This window comes from Bos grunniens, chromosome 18 (assembly GCF_055505025.1).
Source record: "Bos grunniens cultivar Pamir isolate PY7600 chromosome 18, Bosgru_T2T1.0, whole genome shotgun sequence".
Classification (NCBI taxonomy): Eukaryota; Metazoa; Chordata; class Mammalia; order Artiodactyla; family Bovidae; genus Bos; species Bos grunniens.
This window is the reverse complement of record NC_141182.1, coordinates 42,366,255-42,380,239: the sequence shown is the minus strand read 5'-3', so window position 1 is coordinate 42,380,239 and position 13,985 is coordinate 42,366,255. Positions and strand designations below refer to the sequence as shown.

Genomic DNA, 13,985 nt, shown 5'->3' with positions numbered 1-13,985 from the left:
TCCTTACCTACTCCCACTTCTCCACCGCCGCCCACCCCTGGGATTTTGCAGCGTCCACCAATGCTGGACATAGGTAAGAAGGCAAGCTTCTAGGGGAGGAGTGGAGGCCTAGGACGCCTGGAGTGGAGTGGAGTGGAATCTCTTCCTCCCTTTTGGGAAGCAGCCTCCAGGAGCCTAGGGTCTGGAATGAGTTGTAAATGTTTCTGTATCAAGCACTGTACTGCTTGAAAATAAGTGCCACTGGTACTTGGGAAGCTGGAGACACTTCCCCTCCCTTGAGCATTTGACAGGGAGGGACGAACCTGTCGGAGAAGCTATTTGCTGGGCCCCTGCGACAGGCTTTGAAGCTGATCTCAGCAGTTTCCTGGGGCAGGAGGACATCTTGTATCCACGGCTGGTTCTGGATTTCTTCGAAGGATAGCTGATCTGATGGCCTCAAGGCCAAGCACCATCTAATGAGATGTTGACACTCTGAAGAGACCCGCTGCCTGAAGAAAACTTGGCCCCTAAGGCTCTCCTCATCTTGCTCAAAGGGAATATCTCCACAGACCACGTCATACAGCAGGATCCCCAGAGACCAGATGGCTGTCTGCTATGGTAGATCCACTATGGAGGATACAGTCGGGTCCCATCGAAGTCCGTGTAGAGGGTGTCCTTGAGCAGTGCCCCCGACCCGAAGTCGATGAGCTTGAGCTCGCCGCGTTTGAGGTTGGTAAGGACGTTCTCGCCCTTGATGTCGCGGTGAAGCACCCTGCAGTCGTGGCTGGGCCCCACCGCCTCCAGCGCCTGCCAGAAGAAGCTGCAGGCCAGCTCCTCCTGCAGCCCACCCCCCCGCCCCGCCCCCCTTTTCCGTGATAAAGTCAAAGAGGTCTTGCAACGGTTCCGGCCTCTCCAGGATCAGGACGAAACTGTCGGGCCTCTCAAACCAATCTAGGAGCCTAATGGACGCCGGAGAAGCCCAAGCTCACCTTCTTCAGCAGAGCCACTTTCATGGGCACTCGGGTGCCATCAGGCAGCTCTCCCCAGTGGGAAATCCGGTCCTTCTCCACGTGCTTGATGGCCACCGGCAAGTTGTCAGTGACACGGATGCCTGAGTACACCAAGCCGAAGCCGCCGCTGCCCAGGAGCGGGCCCACCTGGTACTGCGACTCCAGGGGCTCCTTCTTCTTGCCCGGAGCCAGCTTGGTGGAGTGCAGGTCGTTGCGGGGCGCCGGGCGCAAGTGGGCAAGCGAGTTGATTTTGGACAAGAGCACCCCAGCTTCCAGGATGTCGGCGTAGAGACTGTGTCTGGAGGAGCTGCAGTGGGGGCTAGGGTTGTGCCAGGAGCTGTGCCTAACGCTGGGGCTGAGGCTGCGGCTGGCGCAGAAGGTCGAGGGCCAGTCGGAGGACGGCTGGGGGCGCTGCCGGGGCTGGAGGCTGAAGGAGGCGCCCGCAGGGTCAGGCAGCTCCGGGGCGGTGGGCGGCCCGAGGGGCTTGTGTGGCAGCGCTGCGGCACAGGGAGTGTGTAGCTGCTGCTGCTGCTGCTGCCGCCGGTCCAGCCACCTCCGCCGCCGCTGCCGCCAAGTGCTCTCCGGCCTCTTCCGCCACCGTTTGATAGAATTTATAAAATGTTTTATGGAATTGACCAGAGAAGCCTTCTGGGCCTGGAGTTTTCTTTCTGGTAAGGTTTTTAATTGATGATTTCAATATCTTTCATAGGGGCATAGAGCTACTCAGATTTTCCATTTCTACCTTAGTCAGTTTTAGTAATTTATCTTTCATAAAGTTGTGGGTAATATCCCCATATTATCCTTTTAAGCCTGTAGGGTACAATGTGGTACCTCCATTTTCATTCATATTCTTGTTAATCCTTGCTTCTCATCTTTTTTCTTGATCATCAAAGCTAGAGTTTCATCAAATTTACTGATTTTTTTTAAAAGAAAACTTTTCGTTTTATTATTTTATGCCTTATTTTTTTGTTTACTCGAATTCTGATAGCTCTTATCTCTTAAAATTCCCATTTTCTTCTTTTATTTTAATTTGCTTTTCTTTTTCTAAATTTTTAAAGTGAAAGCTTAGATTTATTTCAAATACAAGTATTTTCAAATACAAGTATTTAAAACTATAGATTTCCTTTTAAGGACTATATTCCACATGGTTTTAATCTATTATAATTTTATTTTCATTCAGGTTAAATATATTTTCTAATTTTTCCTGTGGACTTCTGCTTTGTATATAGGTTGCATAGGAGTCTTGTCCAATTTTCCAAGTACTTGATTTTCCAAATATCTGTTTTTTTATTGCTAACTTAATTCTGATTTCAGTCCTTTTAAATTTATTAGCAATTCTTTTATTGTCCAACATGTTGTCTATTTTGGTGATTATTCTCTGAATATTTGAAGATACAAACATTCTCTTAATTTGGGTAGAGTGTCTATAAATGTCAATGAAATTAAGTTGGTAGATGTTCATATCCTCTATGTCTTGATTTTCTGTCTACTTGTTCTATCAAGTATTGAATAGGAACGTTACAATCTCCAACTTTAATTTTGTCTTTTAAACTTTGTATTTTATATCAGAGTATAGCAGACGAACAATGTTATGATAGTTTCAGATGGACAGCAAAGAGATTCACACAATGTCGTTTTGTGCATTTTGAAAGCCTGTTACTGCATACATACATATCTAGGATTTGTATTTGCTTGTCTTATTCTTCTGTATCTTTGGGAAACACATTCCTTGTCCTGAAGTCTGTTTTGTCTAATAATAATATTATAACATAGATATTTATCTTTATTTATGGGTCTCTAGTTGTATTCCCTCTTTTTCTCCTAATGGTGGTCATTTATATCTTCTCTTTTTCCCTTGGTTAGTCTAACTAGAGGTTTATCAATTGTATTTTATCTTTTTTCCCAAATAATCAGCTTCTGGTTTTGTTGACTTTTTCTATCGTATTTTTCTGTGTGCGTGTTTCATTACTGTCACTCATTTTTTCAGGTGGAAGCTTAGATTACTGATTTGAGACCTTTATTCTAGTGTAAGCCTTTAACACAGTGGTTCTTAAATGGGGGTGGTTCTCCCACCTCTAGAGGGGACATGTGGCAAGGTCTGGATACATTTTAATTTTCTCTAGTCAGTGGGAATATATCAGTGAGTAAAATAGACAGAAAATTTCCTTATGGAATTCTCATTATAATTGGAGACATAAGCAATGAAGAAGATTAAAATATATAATGTAATGTCAGGTGGTGATGAAAATCAAAGCAGGATAAAGAAATAGAAAATGATGAATATGGGCCAATTGAGACTGGGTAGTCAAAGAAGGCTCTTCTCGCAGAGTGATATTTCAGGAGAGACCTGAATAAAATGAGGGAGGGAACCATATGAGTATCTGTGGAAATAACTTTCCATGCAGAGGAACAGCAACTGCAAAGTCCCTGAGTTGGGAGTGTGGTAACATGGAGCTTAGGGGGTGGAGTGAAAGGATAGCAAGGTGACTTATGTTGAAACCCAATGACCAAGAAGAAGCGGGTAGAAGACACTGAAAAGTGTCATGGATCAGACTGTGTTTTGCAAGCCAAGGAATGATTTTGGATTTTAATCGAAGCATCCGGGGAATGAACATTTTGAGCAGTAGACACCATGAGGATCCTGGAGGTGGTTGGTTTGAGAACAGATTGAAGGGAACAAACATGGAAATGTGGGGAATCAGCTGAAAACAAGTGAAATTATCCAGGTGAGAAGTGTTGGTGGTTTGGGCTAGAGGGATAAAAGTGGAGATGGCTGAAATTCCAGACATGTTTTGAAAGTGAATTTTAAGATTCTCTAGTGGATTGAATATGATATATTAGAGAAAGCAAGAAGCAGAGGATGACTTCAGTGTTTTTTCCTGAGGACCTGGTGGATGGAACATGGATGGAAGGGCCATTTGCTAAAATCAAAAGTTTGGTTTTGTATTTAAGCTTGCAAAGTCTATTGTTCATTCCAGTGGAGCTCTCAAGAAGCAGTTAATTATAACAAGTTAAGAGGTCAAGGAAAAATTCAGGACTGGAGATGTAAATTTGGGAGTTTCTATATAATAAAATCTATTACTGTAATTTCATACATTAACACAGTAAAACCATTTATTTCTCATAATAGCCATCAAAAGCATAAAAAAATCTATCATCATATCATGATGAAATAATAAGCTAGGGATAGAAGTAAATATCAAAAAATTACAGCAGACATACAAAGTATTGGTTAAACATAAGCACTACCTTTAAAGTTAGGAAATATAAAAATGTTTACTATTTTTTTAACTATGTGTTTTAGCCAATTAGCAAGAGAGAAAAGGGAGGAAATAAAGTTGGAAAAAACAAAAGTGCCTTTACTTGAAAATGATATGATTAACTACTTTAAATAATTCAAGAGGCTCTATTAACAATTAAGTAATCAATTAACAATACATTAATATTGATATAAGATTTCAACAGATTGGTCAGATACAAGATTAATATTCAAAAGCTTTTCTCTACACTAGCAATAACCAAGTACAATGCACTTTGTTTAAAATAACAAAAACAATCTATAAAATACAACAGCTGGGAGTATATAAGTCTAAGAATAATGACAAAATTTCTTGGAAAATCTAACATTTAATAAATTTAGATTTGAATATAAGGGAAGGATGACTTAATGTTAATGGCTGGGAAGATCTATTTTAAAGATGTTCCTTCTCCCCCAAATTATCTAAAAATTTAATGTAATCAAATTTGCAATGAGATTATTATGGAAATCGGCAAGCAGATTCTAAAATTCAAATAGAAGATAAATGGTTGTGGACAGCCATGCGATTTTGAAAAAGATGATCAAAAGAATGAACTTTAACCATCTGATGTCAAATTTATGAAGCTCTAATCATTAAAGAAGTCAGATTTTCCTTAAGAATATACAAATAGATGGAAGAGACTAAAACATCTAGAAACAGATTTTTGTATATCTTAGAGTTATAAGATGCACTAATGTTTGAAATCAGTGGAGATAGAAAGAGGTGGTGAAGAAATTGGGAGTCCTGGTTCTACATGTTAAATAGCTAATGTATAAAACTCACAAAATGAATGTAAGATATATTAAAATCCCAGACACATATGCACACACATGAATAAAATTGTTAGCATGTAAAAAAGAATGCTAGAATTTAGTTCAATAACTATAAAAATATAGAAAAAGATGGGTAAATTTGAAATTAACACAAGTTTAAAAATGTATAGACTTAGAAAATGTCTCAAGTGAAATGTGACACTGGGAGAAAATATTTGCATCAAATATGATGAAGATAATTCTCCAAAATGCATGAGAATGCTTATAAATCAATAAGAAAATTCAAGCAATCTAATAGAATGAAAACAATAAAGAGTATTTAAATAGTTTAAAGATAGTCAACCAATTTGGAGGGCAAAGAGAAAATTTTACTCCTGTAACTGAACTTTCAGAATCTGTCATAGGGAGGCTTTAGAAATTAGCACAAGGAGATATAACCAACCATGTTTCCTGAGACCTTGTTTGCAAATAGGAAAAACGTAAATAGATGAATAATGAACACCTTAGGAAAACTGTTAAGTTAGCCATCACCTGGAATGTTATACCACATTGTAAATGTCAATACAAGTTTTTTATATTATCCTATGTAACTGGTATAATAAACAAGCGTGCTCTGTGACATAATCAAAAGGCAGCTTATTTTCTGTGATCTATCATCTCTTTAAACTTTACTCAGCCAGGGGTATTTTTTCTCTGCCCCTGGACGATCATGACAGGAAGCCCCAGGCCGTCTGGGTCCTCTCAGGTGAAGGGGAGTCGGGGGGACTTACTCTAGAATAACAACCACTGGAGAAGAAAGTCTATAAATCTTTTCTTTCTCTTCTCTCAAGACTCTCTCGTATTACTCTCCCGATGATGAAATCAGGAACTGAGATACACATTTTCCATTATGCCCATCGCATGTCCTTCGTGCAGGGTGGGGGTTGGTCTCCGACTCAGCAGTTTCTTCGGGTGCATATCAAGTTGGCATCTCAAGAGACATTAACCCATAAGAACCTCACTTTGACAATCTGTTGCTTTTTTAAAAAAAAGTTGAGGATTGTTTCTCATTTTTTTTTCTTCTGTTTAAGCCAGAATCACTATTGCATATGCCCAGCTTGCATGCTGCCTACCCCCACAAGTCTCTTCCACCTTCCCTCCCCATCAGGATGAATCTTGTCTTTTCTCTTGCATTTGATACAGCAATATTACTGCATTTGGTATCGTGTATTAATTAGTTCTGTATGTCTTTCTCCACACCAAACTGTAAGCCTCTGGAGGGCAGAGATGGAATCTGGTTTAGTTATGATCTCCCAGACATATTTCATAGTGTAGGCATGCAATAAATAGAATTTTAAGGCTCCTTTGACCCTCAGCCTTGGCTCAAGGAAGGGCTCAGGAAATCAGGTTTCCACAGAGTGAGTGTAAACTGAGATTGAACTTTTTAACACTCTATAGTCAGGAAATGGAACACTTCATATTAGCAGATACATTTAATAAATGGCAAATAACATCAAAGACAACATATTACATGTGCAGTGTAGCATGTGTGAAGCTGAAAATGATTTTCCTGAGTGCTGGGCTCTAATCAAGTTCTCCAGTGTTGCATTAACATGGGTCCTTAAGCTTCATAGATCCTCTTGATATTTCTTAGACATTTAAGAAATGGAATAGACTCAGCCATATCCTAGCTTCGAATGCACGCAACTAATTTCCCCCTGAAACCCAAGAACATCTTCCAAACCATGATACGGATTCCTGGATTCACACCGACAAAAGAAATAAGAGCTCTGTGGAGGCGAACAAGACCCGAGTTTCCCATTCAACACCAGTGTCCCAATTTCCAAGTGCACACCCTCCTCCTAACTCATCTCTGAAAAATAGACCTGTCAAGTCCTTGGCATTTTGTTCCGGTTTGTCTGATAGTGGTTTTACTATTTTTTATCCGTGGAACTGCAAGACACATTTTTCTGTCTTCAAAGTTATTGGATATTCCTTTCTTTGCTAATGTTGGCAAAACATGAATGCTCAAGGGAGGTGCATGGGGAAGTTTGTATGGACGATGTGTTTCTTTCAAAGCTCATGGAAAAAGAATGCATTTACTGGGTTCCTTTGACCAGCCTCAGGCTCTCTGAGATTAGTTTTAGATGTATAGAATATGGCCAGGCATTGCCCATGTGGTTCTGGGCTCTGCACTTGCAGGAAAATGTCCTTTCCCCCAGGCAGGGTTTTTGTTCCATCACAGTTGTCCCAAAAGGATTAGATGAAGAAAAGAACTTTAGACAAATACGATCCACAGCAAGTTTTCTCACTGTAGGAGGTAGGGAAGCTGTGGAAAGTGGTTCTTTGTGGTCTGTGACCAAACCTCTGTACCTTGCAGATGGTAAACAGGTGTGGCCAGGTGTGTGCCTGAAAGTCTGAAAACTAAACTCTGCAATCAAAAAAACTAGTCTGGGGATTCATCTTCCAGTATCAACTCTGAGATGGATTAATCTATATTAGATATTCTCAAGGTTGGGCATCCTTGGGTGTTAATGGAACAAGCTCCCTCCTTGGGGTCCCAAGGCCTAGATTTCACCTTCAGGGTGATATTCCCTTGCTTCTGGCCTTCAAATAACCAACCTGCTTCCTGGACTGAAAATAATAATTTCCAACTCATTAGTGATTTTGCAAGCAGAAAAGATGCTGTGTATGGATGCACTTTGAAAAAATATCAGAACACTCGAAAAGCACATTTTAATATCATCCACTTTAGGCTTGTCACTACTGACACAGTAATAATATCCATACTCAGTTGGCTTGCACACTGCTAACTTTTCACAATGCTTCCACAAGCTGTATCCCATCTTTTTCTTTGAATGTCATTGACATGCTCTGTGCCCAGAACTGTAGAGAGAAAGGAGAAAAATGATGGGACAAATGACAGGGATCAGATCAGATCAGTTGCTCAGTCGTGTCCGACTCTTTGCGACCCCATAAATCACAGCACGCCAGGCCTCCCTGTCTATCACCAACTCCTGAAGTTCACTCAGACTCATATCCATTGAGTCAGCAATGCCATCCAGCCATCTCATTCTCTGTCGTCCCCTTCTCCTCCTGCCCCCAATCCCTCCCAGCATCAGAGTCTTTTCCAATGAGTCAACTCTTCGCATGAGGCAGCCAAAGTACTGGAGTTTCAGCTTTAGCATCATTCCTTCCAAAGAAATCCCAGGGTTAATCTCCTTCAGAATGGACCAGTTGGATCTCCTTGCAGTCCAAGGGACTCTCAAGAGTCTTCTCCAACACCACAGTTCAAAAGCATCAATTCTTCGGCACTCAGCCTTCTTCACAGTCCAACTCTCACATCCATACATGACCACAGGAAAAACCATAGCCTTGACTAGACAGACCTTTGTTGGCAAAGTAATGTCTCTGCTTTTCAATATGCTATCTAGGTTGGTCATAACTTTCCTTCCAAGGAGTAAGCGTCTTTTAATTTCATGGTTGCAATTACCATCTGCAGTGATTTTGGAGCCCAGAAAAATAAAGTCTGACACTGTTTCCACTGTTTTGCCATCTATTTTCCGTGAAGTGGTGGGACTGGATGCCATGATCTTCGTTTTCTGAATGTTGAGCTTTAAGCCAACTTTTTCACTCTCCGCTTTCACTTTCATCAAGAGGCTTTTGAGTTCCTCTTCACTTTCTGCCATAAGGGTGGTGTCATCTGCATATCTGAGGTTATTGATATTTCTCCCGGCAATCTTGATTCCAGTTTATTTCTTCCAGTCCAGCGTTTCTCATGATGTAGGGTCAAAAAGATCACCTGTATTATTGGGGAGATGGAGCTAGCTATGTGTGACTATTTACAACATGCTCATTTTATTTAACTAATAGAGTTTATGTGAATCAGGAACGAATATGCCTCTGCTCTTTGGGTGAACAGATGGAGGCCAATTCAACTATTCCATTCTTGAAACTTCCCTGTGGTCCAGTGGTTAGGACTTGGTGCTTTCACTGCTGAGGGTCCAGGTTCAATCCCTAGTCAGGGAACTAGGATCCCACAAGCTGCCTGATGTGGCAAAAAAATTCCGTTCTTAGATCAGAAGCTTCTCTATTTCTATTTAAAACCTGTGATCGCCAACCCTAGAAGGTCTCCCAGTGCTAGACTCCTCTGCTAGATCTCTCAGATTAACTTGCTTTCTCGTTCTTAGAGATGTATTTCGGAACATGCCTGCTCCCTTCAAATGTTTGATTTACCCGCTTCAGCAGATGGCACCTCCTCCTGAGAAGGTAGAAAATATCACACTGGGGCAATGCATCCTGAGGCTAAGTCCCTAGTTACCTACCTCTGCACAGATCCTCCCCCTCCTTCATCCTCCCACCTCTACTGTGGGGTGGAGAATGCTCTCCCTTCTGTCTGAAGTAGATTCTTTATCCCCTCACCACCAAGACGTTGGGCCCCATCCCAACTATCAGTACATTTATAGGAACCAATGCTATGTATTAACTATCCCTTCCCTTTCTTATCTCTGCAACTACTCTTTCCCCACACTGGGACCTTCTTATTGGGGTGAACATACTCAAAATTCCTAAATTAAGACAAGCAAGCAAGCAAATAAAATGAACCTCTCTGGATTCCACATCTCCCATCAGCTCCTAACCTATTGCTAGTGTCTCAGCCACAGACAAACTGGAGGAAAGAATGGCCTCTGGTTTTGCAAAGAAGTACAGACCGTCTATGTCATTGACACTGTTTTGTTCTCCTTTCCTCACTCCCCTCAACCCCCATTCACAATGAAGTTCGCTGTATTGGTTTCTGGCCACATCACTCTACCAACAATATCATTGTTTATCAGTGACTTCCATGTCCCTGAATTCAATGGCTGCTTTGAATTCTTCTTTTTTATTTTAAATTGATTGATTTTTAATTGAAGGATAATTACTTTATAGAATTGTGTTGGTTTCTGCCAAACATAGGTACCCATATGTCCCCTCCCTCCCACGTCCCTCCCCATCCCATCCCTCTAGGTTGTTCCAGGGCCCTGGTTTGAGTTCCCTGAGTCATACAGAAAATTCCCATTGGTTATATATTTTACATATGGTAATGTATGTTTCCCTGCTATTCTCTCCATACATCCCACCCTCTCCTTCCTCCCCCCACCCCATGTCCATAAGTCTGTTCTCTATGTCTGTCTTCCCTTCATCCTTAATAGCGCTGGGCACTGGGAACCACAGCCACAGCATTGAAACCACCTCTTCCTTTGGATTCTTTGATGGCATATCCACTTGGTTCTCTGTCTGTTGGTCTACAATTTCCTTTTCAGTCTCTTAGAAGGCTCATTGTTTTCTGTTCAACTGTGAGATGCCAGAGTTGTCCAAGACATTTCTTACTCCTTATTTTTCCTTTGGCAATCTCTTTTATTGTTGAGCTTCCATACACTTATCTGCAATGATTACCCCTCTGCCAAGCACTAGATTCATATTTCTGGCTAATTCCCATCTTAAATTAAATAGTCCAAATGTGCTCTAAACTCAGTGTGTTCAAAAGAAAACTCGACCCTCATCTCTAGTTTCTCATTTCTGCAGAAGTCACCCCTACCCTCTGCTGCTGCTGCTGCTGCTAAGTCACTTCAGTCCTGTCCGACTCTGTGTCACCCCATAGACGGCAGCCCATCAGGCTCCCCCGTCCCTGGGATTCTCCAGGCAAGAACACTGGAGTGGGTTGCCATTTCCTTCTCCAATGCATGAAAGTGAAAAGTGAAAGTGAAGTCGCTCAGTCGTGTTCGATTCTTAGCGACCCCATGGACTGCAGCCTACCAGACTCCTCTGTCCATGGGATTTTCCAGGAAAGAGTCCTGGAGTGGGGTGCAGTTGCCTTCTCCCCCTACCCTCAACCAGCTATAAAAGAGAATTTGGGTTCTCCTGAATTCTCTTTCTCTGGTATCCATATCCAAATTATTGCCAGGACTCAATGTCCTGTCTCCTAATCTATATGGGATATGGACTCTTCGTGTCCAGTTCAATCAACCAACTTCAAGTTACCACCTCCTTCTATTGTCTGTGCAGTAACTATCAACTAACCTGTCCTTACTCCTCCATTTTCTGTGATGTATTCAGAGTAATCTTCGCAAATGGAAACCATGGTGATAGAATAACACTATTTCCTTCTCCTCCTGACTTTAACCCATTCAGTCAGGCATTTAATATTCAATGCTCAGGGGAAAAAAAATAGCACTCAGAGCAGAATACAAAGGTAAAATTCTAGTTGTTGAGAATCCAAAGTTCAGCCTCAGGGAGATGGAAAGGAGTTACGTGTGTAGACAATAGATTTGGAAGAATTCCTATAGATAAAAGAAAAATTTCCTATATCCTGAGCTGAAAATAATTCTTGAGGTGGAGGATATGGGTGGAGATGAATAACAAGGGACTTGAAACAAAAGGACCAGACCTTCAGGGCCCAGGAATATGGAACAGCAGGAACTCAACCTCTTCTTACGCAATCCACACTCATGGCTGATGACCAAGAAGCCCTCCGGTCTCCACCCAAGCCAGGACAAAGCTGCCCCACCCTGAAGAGGAGCTATAGAAATCTCTTCCCAGTAGATGCAGCAGCATCCGCTAAGCTTCCGTCCCACTGGGTCAGCATTGCCTGTTGACCAACAACGGGAGAGACACACTTCCAACTGGGGCTTTGCTAGGTTGTATCTGGCTCGTCTGTTGATAGCAAACCCTCTTTGAAGACCTACAGAACTCCTAAACTCTTGCAATGAATGAAGGTGAGGCTCTGGAGCCTGGATCATGGTGACACAGTGGAGATAACAGCATAGTAAAAGCCTTGACAAAAGAAACTGCTCTCACTCTTTTGCTTAACGCCACTTCAAGAATTCTCAAACTCTTAGCATGGCCTTTGGGGCCCAGAATGATCCAGCCCCTGCTGACACACCCTGTCTTGCCCTAATCTTTTCCTTGCCATTTCACCTCCTTATTTAATGCTATATGAGCCACCAGACTTTGTCCAGGATCCCACCCTATTAACCTCTGTCAGCTCCATGTCACCCCCAAAAGGGAGCCATCCTTCATGCCCTGTGGCTAAGTCAGATTCTCCTTCTACCCCCAACACTACTTTCATGGACTCAAGTCCTATCTTTAACTTCTTTTCCAATTTGACATTCATCAGTGTGGTGATTTGATATACGGGTATTCCTCCAACTAGACTGGGTTCTCCATGAGCTATTTTTAAAGATTTTTTTGGTCTCTGCTTTATATATATTCACCATCTCTGCCTTAAATCTTAATTCAGTTTAGTTCAGTTCAGTCGCTCAGTTGTGTCCGACTCTTTGCGACCCCATGAATCGCAGGACGCCAGGCCTCTCTGTCCATCACCAACTCCTGGAGTTCACTCAGACTCATGTCCATTGAGTCAGTGATGCCATCCAGCCATCTCATCCTCTGTCATCCCCATCTCCTCCTGCCCCCAATTCCTCCCAGCATCAGAGTCTTTTCCAATGAGTCAACTCTTCGCATGAGGTGGCCAAAGTACTGGAGTTTCAGCTTCAGCATCATTCCCTTAAACCTTAGTACCCTTGGTCAAATCAGACTTCTCCATGAGTCAGTTCCTGGAGGGTTTTGTCTTATTTCATGCAGCTGGGAGGAAGATGGATGAACAATTTGTAAACTGTAAAGTGCTAACCAGATGTGCAGGACAGTGCTACCCATTTGGTGAGCAGCTCGTTCCCATCTTGACAGCTCCTTGTTAGCCGCCTTCTCCAGGACCTTTCCCCCCGACTGTCTTTTATCCGTAAAGTCTGTTGTCTGGGAATATTAGGAATTCAGTCTTCAGACTCACTTGCCACGTTCCTTTTTTCAGGCTACCATTGGTTAATGCTTTTTGCTTTGATGTTTTGTTTTACTGGTGAGCGCAACAAGCCACCATTGAGCACGCAGTGCTCCATGAGGTTTTATTGTCTTGCATTGTTTACGCCTTGTCTGTGACAGGTACTAGCAGCACTTACCACCCTGTGATTTTCCAGCAGTGAAAATAATAGAGGAATTGCATACAGGTAAAATAATTAGTGGTTTAAAAAAAATGAATACAATTTGTCACACAGAGTATTAGCCTTTTTTTTCCCCCTCTGGTGTAAGTGTCAGTTTCTTGGGTTACCAAGACAGATTACGCAGAATTTTATCCTTTTACCTATGAATTAGTATTTCCCAGTTGCTCCCTGACATTGGGTGGTCCAGACTCTGCAGGTTGGGGTGTCCAGACCCAGTGGATCAGAGTTACTGCCAACAACCTACGTGTTTTTAACAAATTCTGGCCCACTTAGTTTTATTTATTTACTTTATTGAAGTATAGTTGATTTAAAATGTTGTGTTAATTTCTATTGTACAGAGAACTGATTCAGATATATATATATACACATATATACCTTCTTTTTCATATTCTTTTCCATTATGGTTTCTTGTAGGATATTGAATTTAGTTTCCTGTGATATACAGTAGGATCTTGTTGCTTATCCATCCTACATATAATAGTTTTCAACTGCGAATCCCGAACTCCCAGTCCATTCCTGTTTTGCCTCTGTGTTTGCCTTCCTCAAAGAAGGCAGCACGGATACAAGCACACTTCTCCTCTTGTGTGTTTATCTCCCTCAGCCATGGCACGGTGACGATGACTCTCTCCTGCCTCTCTTTGGGGTGAAGAGAGAATGGGGAGAATGGCAGAACTCAAAGAACTCTTGGAAATTTTGCCTGATCTCGATTCAAAAAAGGAAAAACCAGCCAACAAAAAGATGGCCGATTAAAATTGAATTTCAGATAAATAGTGAGTAAACTCTTAGTACATGCATGTCCCATGAAATATTTGGGACATACTTATACTAAAGAATTATTCATTGCTTATCTGAAATTCAAATTTAGCTGAGTGTCCTAGTTTACCTGGCAATTCAAATCCAACCCCCTCCATT

General features: G+C 41.8%; 1 pseudogene; it reads right to left on the bottom strand.

Moving 5' to 3' along the window:
* Positions 1 to 208: 208 nt before the first annotated feature.
* Positions 209 to 13,985, bottom strand: part of LOC147353562 (serine/threonine-protein kinase pim-1 pseudogene) — a 114,159-nt pseudogene continuing 100,382 nt past the window's right edge.